Here is an 18190-nt window from a genome sequence, read left to right as displayed (position 1 = left end):
GCAGCACTGGAAATGGGGAGAAAGGAAGAAGACGATACATTGGAGTTTATATTCAGTTCCTTCTAAAGCCCTGTAGGGAAAAATATTTCTGAATCTTCTGGAAGAATAAAGCTACGAGTAAAACACTATAATAGCTTCCAAGTGGGTAGATCTAAAGCGGTGAAGCGTTTAAACAGAGGGTTGGTGTTCCCCTTTTATTTGTCTTAAAAACTTCCTATTTTTGTCTCATTTAAACAGTTACAGTGGACATAGTGACCAGACCCAACCTCCAGTTGAAATTCAGATTTTCTCAGAAATCTGGAGAGAAAAATAATTTCTGGTCTGCAGTTGAAACAAAAATCTATGTGATAGCAAATGGCAAGCACTCACTGTTGACAGGCTACTGGAGACACTCAGAAAAGCAATCACCACTGCGTGGTGTGCCTTTTAACTGGGAGATGCAGCTGATCATTTAAATCCGTGTAGGTCTGTGGACTTCTGCAACACATGCAAACTGAGGATTTGACCAAGGTCTGTGGTGTGAAGTGGAGTTGAAGATGGGCATCTGATGTTAATTGGTGTTAACTTTTGAGTCTGGTATTCTCATACTCTCAAAAGCTGGTGTCTATCAGGAATTTTTATATTGCTTGATTTTCAGTGGCTCTTCTCCGGCTCCTAGCTCTCTAGTTCTTTGTAAGAAGAGGTATTTTATTTACTTTTGTATATGTCTATGACTTCCATGTTAGTTACAACTGGAATTAAGATCTGTACTGTGCAGTTAACATTACTTTAGGTTAATTGAATCAATAAAAGCTCAGCCATTTATGCCAGAAAAATAACTGTTTTTGTCATTTTTTCACCCTTTTTGTCACCTGTGAAGACTAAAATATCCGTTCTTATTACAGGCCCCTCAGAAAGGCTGTCCTGTCCATGTAGATTTTACATTTAAATGGAGCAGGTTGATTTGGTAGAATGGCTGTAATTTACCACCTAATAGAGTCTGTAATTGGGCTAGGGGTTTGTTTTCTTTTCTGAATTACTGTGTCAGAACTTGAGCAACTTTGCTTTCAATTCTCTAAGTGAATTATAGGTTTAGGCCAAGGAGATGCAGCAAACACAGACTTTCAGCAGCTGGACTGACCCAGTTTTCTGTATTGCCAGTGACGATTTTGTTGGTTTTGTGTGATAATATATTTAACTCAAGCAGAGCTTCCAATAGACAAGGATCGGAGAAGAATGGGAGACTTCTTTGTTTGCTTTGTTACTGTAAATATTCACACAGCATCACTGTATAATTTAGAGGATACAGCTCTTAGGGCCATGTTTACTCCCTCCTCCTTACAGCATTGTGCACAGCACTGCTGTATAAAGTGCACAGGAGAAAAACAACCCAAATCTGTTTCTGTGCAGAAAATTTGTATATTGAGTCTTTAAGATTGTCTTTACAGACTAAGGACAAAGCATTGTTTTTCCGTGGTGTAAAGGCTTCCAGTGAAACACGATGAATGAGTGCTGCAGGCGTCTGCTCAGGCTGATAGTGAATGTATTTGATTATGGATGAAGTGTTTGTACTTTAAATTATATGAAAGAAGTGTGAGTTTCCCAAGTAGTATATCACCACTGAAATCAGGCAGTATGAATTGTCATCTCAAGTGCAACATCACTGGGAGGTGAGATTTAGGCGAAACAATAACTTCTGGGGTACAGACGAGATGGAGTGGTGGAAAAATGGCACAGCATCGTCTTCCTTTCACTGACAGAAAGGGAGGGAAATGCCTGCCTGTGGCAGTGCAGTACTTTTACACAGCCAAGGAGTCTAGACCAGACTGTGAGGTTGAGGAAGGATCCTCTGAGGGGTTTCAAACTGTCTCTGTGCCATGAAAAGACTTTTTGCCCACATGCCTGGTGATAGAAGTGGAGTCATTGTGGAGGGGAGCAATGCTTTGCCTTCCCCATCAGTTTTTGTTTTTCTTTAGCTCTTCTGCTTCTTGCCTCACTACTGACAGGGAGACTGGTTTGCCGTGTTAAACACCTTGGGGCTGCCAGGATGGTGAAAACCTACAGGCTCCTTTGACCGCTGTAATCAGTAAGAAGTGAAAAATCTCACTTTGAGAAGCCCTTTTCAAACTATAAGTAGCAACAAATTCATGAAGGTGAAACCCTAATTTTAAACTTAACTGTGAAAGCAGAGGACCAAGAATCTCAGCCCAGGGAAAAGATTTGCAAACCAAGAGTTTCTCCCTGCTCATCTGCGCACCTCAATCAAGGAAGAAACCACACTGTAGCAGACAGTCCTCAAAAATTCCTTTCTCAGACAGCTCATAAGCTGGAGCTTTCCTTAGCACATCCCTGTGCTCTCAGGGCAGAAACAGGGCTTGCTGCAAGAGCTTTCATTATCGTATTGCAATCCTCTGCCAAGGCTCTCCTCATCTACTGAGAGGTGCTGAATTTCTCCAACTCCTGTGAGAGTCACTGGGAGATGAGGAAACTTTGTTAATAACATCTAGGCAGAAGGAGGGATCAGAATTAGCTTTTTAACCTAACAGGTCTGCTTTGTTTTTAAAAACAAGTAAATCGTTTTTATGGAGAAAAAAAAAATTGTTTCTTTCCAAACAGATTTAATTGCCAGCAAGCCACACTAAAAATGGGAATAACAATTTAATTATGATTAGAGATAGACAGAAATTCCCAGAGCACCTGGTTAATCAAAAATAGAGGCTGAGGAGTGCAGTATTTTTCATGCTGCGTTATGGTGACAATGAGAAGTCTTTCAGAAGGCGTAATAGGAAAAGTTCAGCCTAACTGATATGTTCCTGTTTTGTGGTGATGTGTAACTATTAGTATGGGATCTTGCTGTCATCTTTGTTTTGCAGAAAGCAATGCAAGCAAATAAATATGGCTGTATCACATACTGCTGTTTTTATGCACAACTCAGCTGCTTATTTGGTTGATATGGAGTATTTATTCCCTTTATGTTATGGTGCAGCTGGGAATTTGGTGGTAATAGAAATACAGAGCTCTTGCAATGAGCTTTGTGCTGATAAATCTCAGTGTTTCATGAAGTATGATTAACCCTGCATTGCAGATATGTAACAGAGAAACAAGGTCACACAGGCTCCCTCTGTCCGACAGTGCAGCCTCTGCCTTCGGTTTGTTAATAGAACCGTCAGTGGTGTCATTCCTCCTAAGGATGTGGGGAAGGTTCTACATTCCCCAGATATTAATTAGGTATTCTTTTATCAGCACTAAATTTGTTTTAAAGAAGATATACCAAAATAGCACATCTTTTTGTATTGGCTATCATACGTCCTCTGGAAGCATCTTTGCCAAATGCATAAAAGAATGCTATTAATGGCTACCCAAGAGATTGATTGTATTATCTTGACTAGCTTATTTCTAAAGTAGTTTGACATTTTATTTGTCTGACTTATCTGTTGTTGTAGGGAGGTTTTGTTTTATTACCCTTGAGAAGGCTGAAATGTTAAACAGGAAATACAGGAGCTCCTTTCATTACTTTTTTACTATGAAATGTGATCTCAGACTGGAGTGTCAGCTCTGTGGTAAAGGAGAAATCTGGACTCGTGGTTGGGACAAAATGGTGCTCAGGAGATTTAGATTTGATTACAAACAGTATCCCAGACCCTCTGTGGGTAAGCTGCTTATACCTCAATCCTGCAAAACACTTTTAAGCCCTGCACACCCTACCTCTCTCAAATGTGAAATTCAGGTTGAGCTTTGTCTTCCTCTGGCGCTGCCAGCGTCCCAGCGTTTACAGTCAGTGGGAACAGGCACTGCAGGGAAGGAGCGGAACACACTGGAGTGGAGCTGAGTTTCTGCTCCCAGAGCAGACTTAGCTGTAAACAGTAGGACAGATGTAATTTAAAATACCCACTGGTGCTGCTGCTGGATGTGTACTGATGGTAATGTGAACTGTAATGGTAACTGTAATAATATGTTAACAAGGAGTCCCTTTACCTAGAGGAGTAAGAGCCATTTTTATATGGTAGTCTTTTAAACTGAACTTGTTTCTTCTCCAGCCAGTCCAGACATGCCTGACATCAGCTGAAAACTCTTAAATTTAATGGCTTTGGGGTGTTTTTGTAATGATATTCTGGTGTCCAGTCCAGTCTGCATTGCTTCAGGATTTCCTAATTCCACCTTCATGTATGCACACACACTCTCTCCGTTTGGGGTCCCAAGTTAAATATTTGATTTGATTATGATCTTTGGGAGGCACTGTAAGTAGGAAGATTTCTTGAGTGGCTAGGAGAAAGCTCAGGGAGTCAGATCAGAAGCAAAGAAAACCAATTGAGAGTGGATTTGCTGTTTTCTGTGTGTGAGTGCACTGTTTACTTTACATTGCCATTTTGAGTCAAAGAAGATGGAAAGCATCTGATTAATAGAAGCCTGGATGAAGAGGTGTGCTGTTATAGTGTTTTTGGAGTCCTACAGATCTTGGGCTTGGAACCCAAAAAACCTGTCCCTTTATGAATGAGCTTTCTTCATATTAGAGAAAACTGCAAGGTAAATTAAACAAGCAAGTAGAGCAGGCATATATTACTAAGCATGTTTTGTGTGAGTAAGTTACAAAAGCAGTCTAAAACTGAGCCCTGCAGAAATAAACTTCTTTATCATAATAATATACAACATCCAAGAAAGCCTCTACTTTTTGAGAGAAAAAAAAAAAAGAGGAAACTTTAGACCCTTCTTGAAACAAAGATAATTTCACTCTTGCTTATTTTAATTATGGTATCTTAAGTAGGTCACTCGCATGCTTAGAACTGTGGAAAATTTAGGAAAGCTTAGGAACCTGGCATAAACGCAGAACCAGGGGACCTTGGTTCCGGTCTCCTTTTACAGATCAGTCCCTGTATTGCTCCAGCATCTGAGCGTGGGCTGCCTACCGTCAGAGAGAGCGTTTACTTGTATTTGCTTTTTAATCCAGACTGGTGTTAGCTCTTCTTTTCTGGGTCAACTGATTTCATTACAAACATGTTCGTTGCAGTCAGGCTGTCTTGTAGCAGCAGTGATAAAAAGATAAAATCAGCCTTTTGAGAGCAATGGTGACAAGATTGGCTTGGGGTGGATAAAGAGACTGAAAACAGGGACAACTTCATACAGCCAGAGATGGTACTGAATATTTGCTTTCTGATTTAGGATGTGTTTTATGACTCTAGAAGAATGAGGGGAAAATTACCAGCTCCATTAGTTTCTAATTCCTTGAATGAGTGGCCTCGTCTTCCAGATGCTTAGGATGCTGCATGTTCCTTGGGTACTGACAAAGTCTGACCTTTGATGTCATCTCAGGAGCAGCAGAGCTCCAAGCATATTTAAAAACTGCTCTTCCCCTTCTCAGCTGCCTAAGCGGTAGACCAGAGCTCCTCTGAAAATTTGAGTAAAACATGGAGAATACTAAAAGGAGGACTTCTGTCTGAGCTGGCTTTGCCCTACTTCACTAGTGTAGATACAAGCTGGTCTTTAAACTCCTTGGACACCTCCAAGGAATATGGTTATGAAGGTGATGCTAATGGGTATAATACTTCTGGAAAATACTAGCACTTCTGAGGTGATGGATTTTCAGACATGGCCTGTGTTACCAAAGGCAGTTAAGTGGGATTGCAGTACACAGAACATCTCTTTTAGAAAAAAAATCTCTGGCTTCTGCTTTTTATGCGTCTTCTAATGCTTCCATACTTGGTGAGCTGTTGGGAAGTCAGGTGAATTGTGCAACCTGATCAGTGTTATCACTGTTTTATATATATATATAAAGTTTATATATATATTTTTTTTTTCCCCTTCTTAACTCTACAGTTAATGGACAGGTCATGACAACTTTTTCCTTTAAGCAAAGGGGCCGAGAGAGACTGCTTTGGACCATCATGTGTTTGCTAGCTGGAGCTCTGCCAGTGTAAGGCAGAGGAGGTTGCCATGGTGGGGAGTCTTTCCTGGAGTTCAGGAAAAGATAAGGGAAGATAAAGAGCTCTACGATATGGGCAGAGAAGTTTGCATAATGCACACTCTGTGGTGAAAACAAGTAGTGCAAGGTGGTTAGCAGTGTGACTAACTCTTCCTTTCCTCTCTGTGAAGCCCAGCTTGCACCCCTCTTTAAGAACAAAAGACAATTATTGGCAGCTTGAACTTCTCAATGGTGTTCAAAGTAATAGGGTTTTATAGGCATGAGATAAAATGTTTTCCTTCTGTTACAATAGCAGGTAAGCTTCCCTCCCCCCCCGCCCCCCAGTTTGGCCAGGACTCCACCAGGCACAGAGAGGAGGGAGCAAGGTAGTAAAGAGGCAGGACCTGTGTTTTTATTTCTTGGCTGCTGGATGTAGACTCACAGTGAGGGACAGGAGCCACGCTAAAGTCCTGATCCACAGTCCTCTCAATTCAAAGACCCTCATCTATTCCAGCAGATTTGAAACAAGCTCCAAGCCTGTATCCTTCAATCCAGCTTGTAGTATTGTTGGCTGGCCAACTCAGAAAAAGAGATATTAAAATAATATTATCCTGGAGCATGCCTCTTCAGTGATACATGCCCTGTCTTCTGCTTGCCTGGTGTTTAGCAGCACTGAATCGCAGCCACGTTCTTTAGCTCCTCGCCTGGTGTAATGAGAGATCGTCCTCTGGTTTCAGCCCACAAATTGTTACGGCTGGTTACTGGAGGGAGAAATTCTGTATTCCCTTTATAGCCCTACCTATTCCTATCCTTATTTCTCCTCCATGCAGTGGATACTTTTCCTTCTCTGGTTTCTTCTGTAAGATTAGAGGTTGCAGTTGAGGTCACCTAAGTAGGCAGTAAAGACTTGAAATGAAGTAGAAACAACATGAGCAAAGCTGTAGGGAAAGTGAATTTGATCGGAAAGTTTTCTCTGTATGATCAGCCAAATCCTAAGATCTGTCTACTCCTGGACTTTTCCTAGGAGAGACTATTTTAGGTTAATTGTATAGATAGAATTCCCTATGAGGTCATTTGTTCTAGAGTAAGAGTGCCTATGTAGAAATTGAACTCTTGAAACCACTTGAAAGTATTCATTCTGCAGTAACTACTTGGGTTAATTTCTCAGCCTACCGGGACCTACAGGGATTACAATTGGCGTTGCTTCTGTACCTCACTGCTTGCTTAAAGTAGCTCTGAGAGTGTCCCCAGTAATGAGTCAGTTGCTGGTTTTGGCTGGGATAGACTAAATTTTGTTCATAGTAGCTAGTATGTGGCTATGTTTTGGATTTGTGCTGAAAACAGTGTTGATAATAATACAGAGATGGTTTAGTTACTGCTGAGCAGTGCTTACACAGAGTCAAAACCTTTTCTGCTTCTCTCCCCACCAGTGAGTAGGCTGCGGGTGCACAGGTGGTTTGGAGGGGAGGCAGCTGGGACAGCTGACCCCAACTGACTGAAGGGATCTTCCGTACCATGTGATGTCATGCTCAGTGTATAAAGCTGGGAGAAGAAGGAGGAGGTGGGGGACATTCAGAGTGATGGTGTTTGTCTTCCCAAGTAACTGTTATGTGTGGTGGAGCCCTTCTTTCCTGGAGATGACTGAACAACTGCCTGCCAATGGGAAGCAGTGAATTGAATATTCCTTGTTTTGCTTTACATACATGCACAGCTTTTGCTTTACTTATTAAATTATCTTTATCTCAACCCATGAGTTTTCTTGGTTTTATCTTTCTGAGTCTTTTCCCCCATCCCAATGTAGGGAAGTGAGTGAGCGGCTGTGTGGTGCTTATTTGCTGGCTGGGGTTAAGCCATGGCAGTCAGGTTCAGAATTGTGCCCTTTCATTTTATTGAAACTAGCAGAAGCAAACAATCTTCTCAACTCTTCGTCTAAAAATGTATAGCACAGATTGAAACACTGCACTGCATATCTGTGTGTTGACTCCACTAAACTCCCACCCTTTACCTCCATCTCTTTCATAATGCTAGAGTTTAAATGTGGAAACATCTCTTAAGTCAGACGGGGATATTTGGCCCAGAAAATGAGAGGAGGAGGTCAGTGCATCACATGAATGAGATGTGTCTAATGGAAAAGACTGGAAAAAGCCAAGCGAGGAGTACTGAGGGAGAGAAAGAAGTAAAGGGAGTGGAAACAGAGGAGAACATGCAGAGAGAGGCTGTAAGATCCTGATGAAATGAGTAGTTGTTAATACACGGGAATTACTTGATGACTTTGGATAGGCTGGGCTGGCCGCTCTTCAGAGCTGGAGCCTGGTAGCTTCCCTGCCACACTGTCCCAGTTCACTTCAGCAGAGAACTTGGTCTTCATCACTGAGAGGCTGCCATCTGTCACAGCCCCTCACTGGCCTGTGAATTATTTTTGCCTGTCTAAAGGCACTAACTGCTGAATGTGTGAGCTCTGCTGTCACTCCAGGATTATTGATGTAGCTCAGCGGAGGGCCAAGTGGTGGAGTCTTAGCACAAAAAAAAAAAACAACCCAAAAGCAGCTCCCACAGCTCTCTGCAAGGTCCCCAAAGGAAGGGGGCCGCCCTCATGTGTGCTGCAGCCAAGGCCATGGGCAGAGGAGCAATATTTAAAACTGCAAAAACCAAATATTGTTTACCTCTGTGGTATCATTTATCTAATGACTTTACAGTTTTATCATTGTCTGGATGAAGCTTCACAGAAATTTGATGAGATAGCTCACCTATTTCCAATAGGAATGGGAAAAAGATACCAAAGGCAAGTATCTACTGATTAAACAAGAGCTAGGGATAACCTTCAGCTTGCCTGAGCATGTGGCCCCTGCCCCTTCCCCTGAGCAGTGTGCACAGTTGCTTCTCTATCAAAAAAGTCTCTGCATGGAGCTCACGAGTAGCCTTGTGTTCTTTGGTGTGTTGGACCACTGCTTCCTTATGCTCTGCTTTCTTTTGGATCATTTCCTGCAGTTTTGGTGAACCAGCATCTTTTACTTGGCCAAGAGCTGACCTGGCTCGGCTGCGTGCCAATGCCTGTGGTCAGTTCACAGAGGATCTGCTTTGACTCCAGGTGGAAAATGGAGCACTTATGCTATCATTGAAGGTCTTGGCTTCAGGTCAGCCCCAAGAGCTTGATATTGCTCTCTTTTCTGGAGTCTACAGAAATTAGTTAATCCTTATTTGGTCCCAATTGGTTCAAAAGGTCTTCCTGTCCACGACTGTTTAGCTGGATAGGAGATGGCTAAAATGAACTGCCTGCAAACAGATGTGAGTTCACCCTCACCTTGCATTTATGCTAAGGGGGAAATATGATACATAATTAGACTATAGCACTGACAAAAATAACTCCAACACTGTACCCAGTGAGCAGCTGATGAACATGGTGGTCTGTTTAGATGTTGCTGTCTCCCTGCATTCACTGTTTAGACCCAAATGATAGAACGCAAATTCCTGATTCAAGAAGTAGTTACAGTTCAACGTCACAGGGTCAGATTCAAAACTGGTGGAAGTCACCATAGCTTCATTAAAGTTTAATTTATTTATATTTGCATTATTTTAGCTGCCTGATTTCACAGCTCTAATTTAGAGCGTGGCAATGCAAGTAACTGAATCAGCTTAAGCTGTGAGGATTGTTGCACTGGGGGGGAGAGTTAGCCCTCTTAAATCAGATGTGCTGTCAGTAAAAATAATTATGTGGAACTACAGCCTTAATAGAGTGATGCAATTTTATACCAGCTCCTGATATGACTGGTAAATTGTAGCTAAACTTTAATTTACCCACCACCCTCTGCTCTTCACGCTGGGTATCATAATCATGAAAGCTCCTCTCATCTGAAAATGGTATTGAGAGTTATCAGCATGAGGGCACTAAAGGTAGGCCAAGAGCAAGTCGTATACTCAGTAGCATGAATTCACAAGCTAGTTATCTCCTGCCAGTGGAATTATAAAAGGAAGTCAGCATTCTGGAAGTCCTTTCCGTAGTGCAAGTGCGTATTACATTTCTATTAATTTAGTAATTTAAGCCTAACTTTTCTGAAAGTATGGAGATGCTGTTTGTAATGGTTTTGGAAGATGCAAGGCCTATTTGTGGGCTCAGTCTCAACATGTCTTTCTGTTGTTATAGAGCTGTTTCAAATTTAGTTTGAGGTTAAATCTGTGTAATTGAATAATGCTTCTAGTGTCTCTGAGCTATAGGAAAGTTTATTTTGGCTAATTTTCCCAAATGTTATCTGTTGCTTTGTAGTTTAATAGAAACTTCCTAAAGGACTGAAGGGAGCTTCAGGTAACAGTATTTTTTAAAATTTTGATAGTGTGTAAGTGAAAGATACTTTATCTGAGATGAAGGGTTGTCCTGGTTTTTGGTGTTTAGTCAGCCCTTAGGTAGGATTTGTGGCTATGGATATGGCAAAGATTTAGATCTTTGCCATTTTGAATTTCTTTAAGTTTCTTTTGACTTCAGCAGATACTAAATCTAATAAGGGCAGGCATGTCACTATAAAATTGAAGCAGAGACAGAAAATAGATGTTTGTCATATGGATGAATTTCAACAAGCTTGATTTCATATTGCTTTTGGAAAAGCAGCCTGGTATGATAAGTGACAGCAAATGAAATTCTGCTTAACAGCTGCTGACCTTTTTTTTTTTTTTTTTTTCTCTTTTTTTTTCTTTTTTCCTCAGTAGTATTCCTGCAGAAGACACATTATTCAAACATAAATACAGAAAATAGACTGCAAGCATGTTATGAAGCTTTCTGTGTATATATAGAGTGTTCTCCAAAGCACTTTGAATAACAAGGTCTTGCTAAGTATAAGCACTTTTGCCATTGTATGGTTCTGTTACAAATGTGGAGGGATAGAAAAATGGATTCGCAGATGTTAGCCATGCCCCTTGATGTGCATCTAGAAGGTCCTTGAACTTCAACTGAAATGTCCTCACAGACATTAACATTTGTTGGTTGATCACTAGTTCTCTGCCCCCTCTCTTGCCAAACACATAAATAATAAAGCTTGTCTCCTGACCACAATGGGTAATCTCTGTAATTCTAGAAGTATTTATTGCCAAGGTCAAAATGAAGTAAGCTGCCAGCAAAGCTGAAGGAGAGGAATAGCTCTTCTTTGGAAAGAGAGAAAAGGATGGCCAGATTATTTAGCAGGAAGTGTTCAGTGTTGGCTATCTTCATATCATGCCTTCATTCCATGACACAGAAAAGGTCGTGGAAGGGAAGACTTTCAATGACAGGAAGTCTTTCCAGCCATGGGAGCGTTCTCTTGCACTGTCTGGGTTACAGAGCATACAGCATGTATAGGAGGGTGCAGATTGTCTCATCTCACCTAGTGCATGTGGACACTGAAATCCACAAAGGTATCGCATAATCCATGGAGAGCAGCCCATGGAGCTGCTACTGCCAGCTGAATCACCTCCTTTAAAATCTTTTTGGGGCACATTGCTAGATGCATGTTAGCAGAAATACATTTATTAGTAGAAGGACACAGAAAAACCTTTGAATGTACTCATCGAGATTAGTCATTCTGAACAGGGAGAAGTCCAAGTATTGTCTCTGTCTCCTTGTTCTATAGAAAGTCTGTGATAGACCTAGTTGTGACAAAACCAAGTGTTTTAACCAATTCAATATCACATCTGGAAAAAAATCAAGACACTTTACAACCTTATTTGTAGTCAAGCAAGCATAGTGCAAAAGTTTGTATAAGATGACATACTCTCTTTATAATATATTTGTATTTTTCATATCTGTATATACATATCTTTATTCCTATAGAAAAGCAGACTGTGAAAAAACGACGTTCATTTCTTACAAACCCTGAGTACAGTGGTCCCTCATACCCCTTATGGTTTCTGGGAGTATTATTTCTTATTTTTCTATACTCTTTTGTGCCTCTAAGCAAGAGGAGCAAAGACCAACTTTGGCAGCAACCACTTCCCTTTTGAGAGCCTCTGTTCTTTGCTGTGTGTCAGAGGGTGTTATGGAATAGTTTTTAAACCAAATTAATTGAGTTAAAGAAAGTTCCTAAGCTTTGCAGAAGCTGTCAATTTGCATTTTTTTTCCTTTTTGACACAATCTAGTGTCAAAAAGAGTTCAAACTCCGATACAACTGCATGATGGAAAGGTGTTGTGCCTCCTTTCCAATTTAGAAGGTTTGCTCTCCAAGTGGGAAGATCTCCAGCATCTCCTAGTGCTGTGAAGAACGCAGTAAGTACAAAGGTGCTTTGCGGTACATGTCTCCAGGAGGCCTGGTGAAGCCTGAATTTGAACATGACTGCGCCAGTTGAGACCCTCCCACATATGAAATGCCTCTCAAGGTGGAACTATGAAGAGCAATTAATCTGCAATATTTAATTTACTAACAAGAAAACTGTATTTGCTAATGGTTAATGACTTGTTGCGTTATGTTTCCTTGCAAATGCTAGTCTCCTGTCCAGTATTAGCTTCCTCTTGGGAAGCCCTGAATATGAAGGGAAATTCTATCTGACTAGTTCTTTCCCTTGGACACAGCTGCAGAGTTGCTCTCTCTGTGTATAGTATTAATTCCTACCTCTTGCTTGGAGTGGGATTTAGGTCCCTCCCAGGGTGCATCTCCTGTTCATCCCTGTCCACCTACAGTTGTTGGTGTGATGAGGCATTTGGGCATAGTTAGGCTCACTGAAGGAGTAAGTAAAGCTTCCTACAGGTTCTGTCAGTCTCTCATATACCCTCCACAAGCTAACTGCTCACTTGACTTACTCTTCCTCAGACTCTAGACAATTTTGAAATCCCTGTAACTTCAGATCTGGGTTTCAGTGAAACTGTATATGCAATTTCTTAACCTTGAACTGTTGTTTAAACTTGTACTTTCCTAACGGAGCACAAACTCAGGCACTTAACTTTATGAACATACTTGTAAGGCTTGAGTGCCTATCAAATCAGATTGAGTGTTCTGTCAGTTTTAAGAATAATTGAAGGGTAAAGTTTTACTTACTTCCTTTCCCCTCCCCCCTATCCCCCCAAAAAAGCAATATCTTGAAAGTATAAGATTTCTTACTAGGCTTAGGAAAAGTCATATTTTTCTAAGAGTTTACATTTCTGAGAGAATAATGGTGGAGTAGGGGGAGAAGTTTTGGGGTGGGGGATGGTTGCTTTTAACTTTGCTTTTTAGCTTATATCTTCTATTTTAGAAGAAATGTATATACTTATACTTCTAGCCTTTAGACTATAATGACAGAATCCATCAGTCATAATCATAGAATCATAGAATGGTTTGGATTGGAAGGGACCTTTAAAAGTCACCTAGTCCAACCCCCCTATAAGGAGCAAGGACATCTCCAACCAGATCAGGTTGCTCTGAGCCCAGTCCAACCTGGCCTTGAATGTTTCCAGACATGGGGCATCCACCACCTCTCTGGGCAACCTGTTCCAGTGTTCCACCACCCTCATCGTAAGAAACTTCTTCCTTATGTCTAGTCTAAATCTACCCTCTTTTATTTTAAAACCATTATCCCTTGTCCTATCACAACAAGCCCCACTAAAAAGTTTCTCCCCATCTTTTTTATAAGCCCCCTTTAAGTATTGAAAAGCTGCTGTAAGGTCTCCCCGGAACCTTCTCTTCTCCAGGCTGAACAGCCCCAGCTCTCTCAGCCTGTCCTCATAGGAGAGGTGTTCCAGCCCTCTGATCATCTTTGTGGCCCCTTCTCTGGACGCACTCCAACAGGTCCATGTCCTTCTTATGCTGGGGGCTCTAGAACCAGATGCAGTACTCTAGGTGGGGTCTCACAAAAGTGGAGTACAGGGGGAGAATCACCTCCCTTGACCTGCTGGCCATGCTTCTTTTGATGCAGCCCAGGATATGATTTGCCTTCTAGGCTGCACACACATATTGTCAGCTTATGTCCAGCTTCTCATCCACCAGTACCCCCAAGTCCTTCTCCTCAGTGCTGTTGTCAGTCCATTCTCTGCCCAGTCTGTATTTATGCTTGGGACTGCCCCAACCCCTGTGAAGGACCTTGTATTTGGCCTTGTTGAACCTCATGATGTTCATTCACATGGACCCGCTTGTCGAGCTTGTCCAGGTCCCTCTGAATAGAATCCCATCCCTCCGGTGTGTCAGCTGCACCACTCAGCTCGGTGTCATATGCCAACTTGCTGAGAGTGCACTTGATCCCATTGTCTATGTCATTGATGATGATATTAAACAGTACTAGTCCCGGTATGGACCCTTGAGGGACACCACTTGTCACCGACGTCCATCTGGACATTGAGCTGTTGACCACTACCCTCTGGATGCGACCATCCAACCAATTCCTCATGCACTGAACAGTCCACTCATCAAATCCATATCTCTCCAGTACAGAGAGAAAGATGTTGTGGAGGACCATGTCAAAGGCCAGAAGTCCAGATAGACGACATCTGTAGCTCTTCCCTTCTCCACTGATGTAGTGACTCCATCATGGAAGGCCGCTAGGTTGGTCAGGCAGGTCTTGCCTGACAATCCCATTGTGCTTGGTATTCTGGATGATGCAGAAGCTGCCATAGAAATCCTTGGTTTGATAACAGAAATGCCATCCATTTATCTCACTGGCTGATCTTTATTATACTTAATCTAATTTTCTGATTTAATTTCAGATTTGCTAACACCTGGTCTACACGTGGTAATAACAACTATAGATGTTTACAGGCGTATAGACATATCTGTGTGTTTAAATGCATGTATGTATACATACTAAATGCTTTCACAGTTCTATCACTTCATGAGTTGTCATCATCTGTGGGAGTGGGTTACAAGTGTTTTCTTTCATTGCATTGATTCTCAAGGTGCCCTAAATGAATGAAAGAGAACGCATTGTCTCAGAAGGCGCACATTCTAGAGATTGTTCAGAAGTGAACCGGTTGACTTGACAAGTTCAATTTTGAAAGCAATCTTTTTCAGGGCACTGAAAGATAACAAGTGAGAAATCCTGCCCAGGAAACAAGAGAGACTCAATTTACCAACTGTCAGACACATGGCATTAACTTTGAACAAAATGAACACCAGATTCTCTGAGGCTTGAGGCTTCAGTGGAGCCCAAAAGTCAGATACAGGTATTCGAGTGATGCAGAGGAATGGCCTTTGTGTGGCAAGGTTGTTTTTATCTCCTGAAGTAAAATAATGGCAGCCATAAAGTTGACTTTGTGACAGGGAAGACTTTAGATGTTAAAACATGTATCTTCTAAGATGTGGAGAGCTGTGAATTTTACATTTGTGATGTAAAATCACATGTGATTACATTCCTCTTTTCCCTGTGAAAACCTCCTCCTGTATTTCATAGCGTATTTCAATTCAAATGCTGATCCTATTGGAGGATGTTTCCAATTTAGTTTGAGAAAAGAAAAAAATGATGACTGTTGAGAAAGACATAATGTATAGAGATATAATATTCTTTCTTCTAGTCTTCATATAGCACTTTGAGTGTTAGAATTAAAAACCCACAGGTTTGTAAAGATTCATTAACTTGTTGAGCCGCAACAGGCAGAAATGGCAAAGTTTACAAATGTTGTATCAGTTTTTATTTTTTTTCTTTGTTTTTTTTTGTTGTTTGTTTTTTGGGGGGGAGGGTTTTGGGTTTTTTGTTTGCTTGTTTTTTTTGGGGGGTGTGTGTGTTTGTTTTTTCAAAGCCTCAGCAGTCTGGCTGCTGTGTTAGATCAGTGTCAAAAGCTTTTTAGGTAAGCTGACACATTTGTACCTCCCAGCTTGGAAGCTGGGTCCGTACCGTTTCCATCAGTTAGGGGATTTTGAAGAAGCTCCAGGCAGGTACTTTGCAGAGATACAAAGAGAGAGGATGGCTGCAGGGCACAGCACACTGCAGGTAAGAGCAGCTGCAGAACGGCCCCTGTCTCTAACTGCCCGCTGTGTCCGGCGGAGATGTTGCTTTTGCTTTGACCCAACGGCGTTGCTCCCGGCGTGCGCCAAGCCTTAAGCCAGGCCTGAGCAGGAGCTGAGCAAACAGTCACAATCTGCCTCCAAAAAAACCATGCAGGCATGCTAATTCTGCCAGTTGCATTCCTTGAAGTATTGACTTCCATGACAAAATTAGGGGTTTACCTGCAAAAAGCCATACTGGCCACTCAGTGGCACTGGGTACAAGGATTGTTCCCCAGCGTGTGCCTCCTGGGAGTCCTGTCCCCGGTGATATCCCTGCGCGTAAGTAAGGAGCAATTACTGGCGATGCAGGTGGTTCCATTTCAAATTCTAGTAACGCTTTTAAAATGTCATTTTACAAGATTAGATTTTAATTAAAAAGTCAAAACAAAGCAGACAAATACAAAGGGAGAGAAATAGGAAAAAACCCTGGTATTCAGTGGAAGTTTAGATTGTGTTTTGATTTTTATTCTTTCCTCTGTTTTCAGCAGGAAAAACCTCCTACTCACTATGGGGGAAGGTGTTTTTCAAACCCTGTCTTGCAAGTGGAAAATTTAAATGCAGCATCATTGTGGGTGCAGCTGACACTGAAAAAGTGGAACAAGACTTAAAATATGAATATAAAAGACCCTTCATGAAGCAGATTTAGGTAAAAAGTAGAACTCCAGTCCTGTATGCTGCCACTTTGATCTTCCTTATGATGGAGATTACACTCTAGCAAATTCAATATCAGAATCAGATTATAATCTATGGGTTTTAATTTGCTTCACTGTTTAGCATGTTGTGCATCTTCTTGAGCATGGCAGCTCATTCCAGTTTTGATGTAGATATAGGAGGTACAAAGTGAGTTTGCTGTTAATAGACTAACAGTATAAGACAAGAGAAAGAGAGAAAGAGCTATTAATTTGTGATACTTGGGAGTGTGCTTGAAAGAGGATTACGTGAGGTGGTTAAAAAAGTTATTGTGCGTTCTTCTGCTGGTTTCCTGTGACGACTGGTAAACGTTTACAAGATATGAGATAGCCACCGTGAATCAGTAGTAGATTGACTGCAACTGCAATTAAAAGAAAAAAAGTTAAAATATTTTTTTTTCTACCCATTTCTCTGAGAATGAGTTGGGGTGGATTTGTGATAAAAGGCTGTATTTGGCTCCTGATGTTGTGGATTCTCACCAGTAGGTCTTACTGTGCCGTGTTGAAGAACCATTCCTGTTGTGTAGGGACTAAAATCTAGCGGTGCAACTGAGGGAAGGACCTGTGTTGGTAGGTACAGTAGAGATGAAGGAGGCGGCAAAGTAAATAGATGCTTCTTCTGCAAACCGTATCTTCTCTCCCAGTATAGGCACTAAAGACACTTGGGGTATTTGGAATGCTGATGAAAGAAGCAGCAATTTTTTTTCGTCTGTTGAACCTATGTGACCTCTAGAATGAAGCACATCTCACTGTGTTGCTGAGTCTATATAAAACTCTGTCAACTTTTTAGCCTTTGATCCTGTAGTTTACAAAGGCAGCCGTCACTCCCAACTGTGCCAAACACTGTGGTTCCAGGCACTGTACAGACATACGGTTATGGAAGAGCTTTGCTTCAGAGATCTCATTTTGTAGGCAGATCAAGGCACTCACAAAGTGAGTAAATGCAATTGAAATCTAATGCTGCGATTTCCTGGACACCTGCATGATTTTGAACAAGGATCTTGCGTTCCTGGATCAACAGGATGGAATTAATCTGAGCCATCTGAATAGGCTCTGCCAAAGTAAGCAAGCACTTTGTTCAGGAGGGACAGGCAGGGCAGGTGGAGGTGTCGCGCTATACATAAGAGAGAGGTTTGATTGTGTAGCCCTTACAGTTAGTGATGATGTGCCTCTGGTGAGGTTTAGGGGGATGGAAAACAAAGGAGATGATGTAGTGTATGTCTACTAGAAATCGCCCAGCCAGGATGCAGGCACTGATGAGTTATTCTATAGGCAATTGGGAGAAATTTCTGGCTTGGTAGCCCTGGTCCTTCTGGGAGATTTCAACTCCCCAGACATCAGCTGGGAACATCATACCGCTCTGACGAGCAGGTCTTGGTAATTCTTGAAGTTTGTAGGAGATAACTTCTTGTCGCAGGTACTTAGTGAGCCAACTAGGAAAGACGCCCTCCTAGACTGGCTGTTTGTGAATAGAGAAGGACTTGTGGGGAGATGTGGTGGTAGGTGGCCGTCTTGGCCACAGTGATCACAAAGCTGTTGAGTTTAAAATTTTCAGTGTAATAACAAAAAAGAACAGCAGAGTTGCTACTTGAGGAGAGCAACCTTTAAGCAATTCAGGGAGCTATTTAGCACAGTACCCTGGGAATCTGCTTTTGAGGGCTTAGGAGTCCATGAGCGCTGGTCAGTCTGTAAGAACCAGCTTTTAGATGGTAGGAGCA

At 41.7% G+C, this 18190-nt stretch overlaps 1 protein-coding gene across 7 annotated transcripts in view; it reads left to right on the top strand.

Moving 5' to 3' along the window:
- Positions 1-18190, top strand: part of TSPAN4 (tetraspanin 4) — a 455141-nt gene that overhangs the window by 151946 nt on the left and 285005 nt on the right. The gene's annotated exons all lie outside the window — the stretch shown is intronic.

This window comes from Chlamydotis macqueenii, chromosome 5, assembly GCF_036417535.1.
Source record: "Chlamydotis macqueenii isolate bChlMac1 chromosome 5, bChlMac1.mat, whole genome shotgun sequence".
NCBI lineage: Eukaryota > Metazoa > Chordata > Aves > Otidiformes > Otididae > Chlamydotis > Chlamydotis macqueenii.
This window is presented reverse-complemented; position numbering and strand designations above follow the sequence as displayed.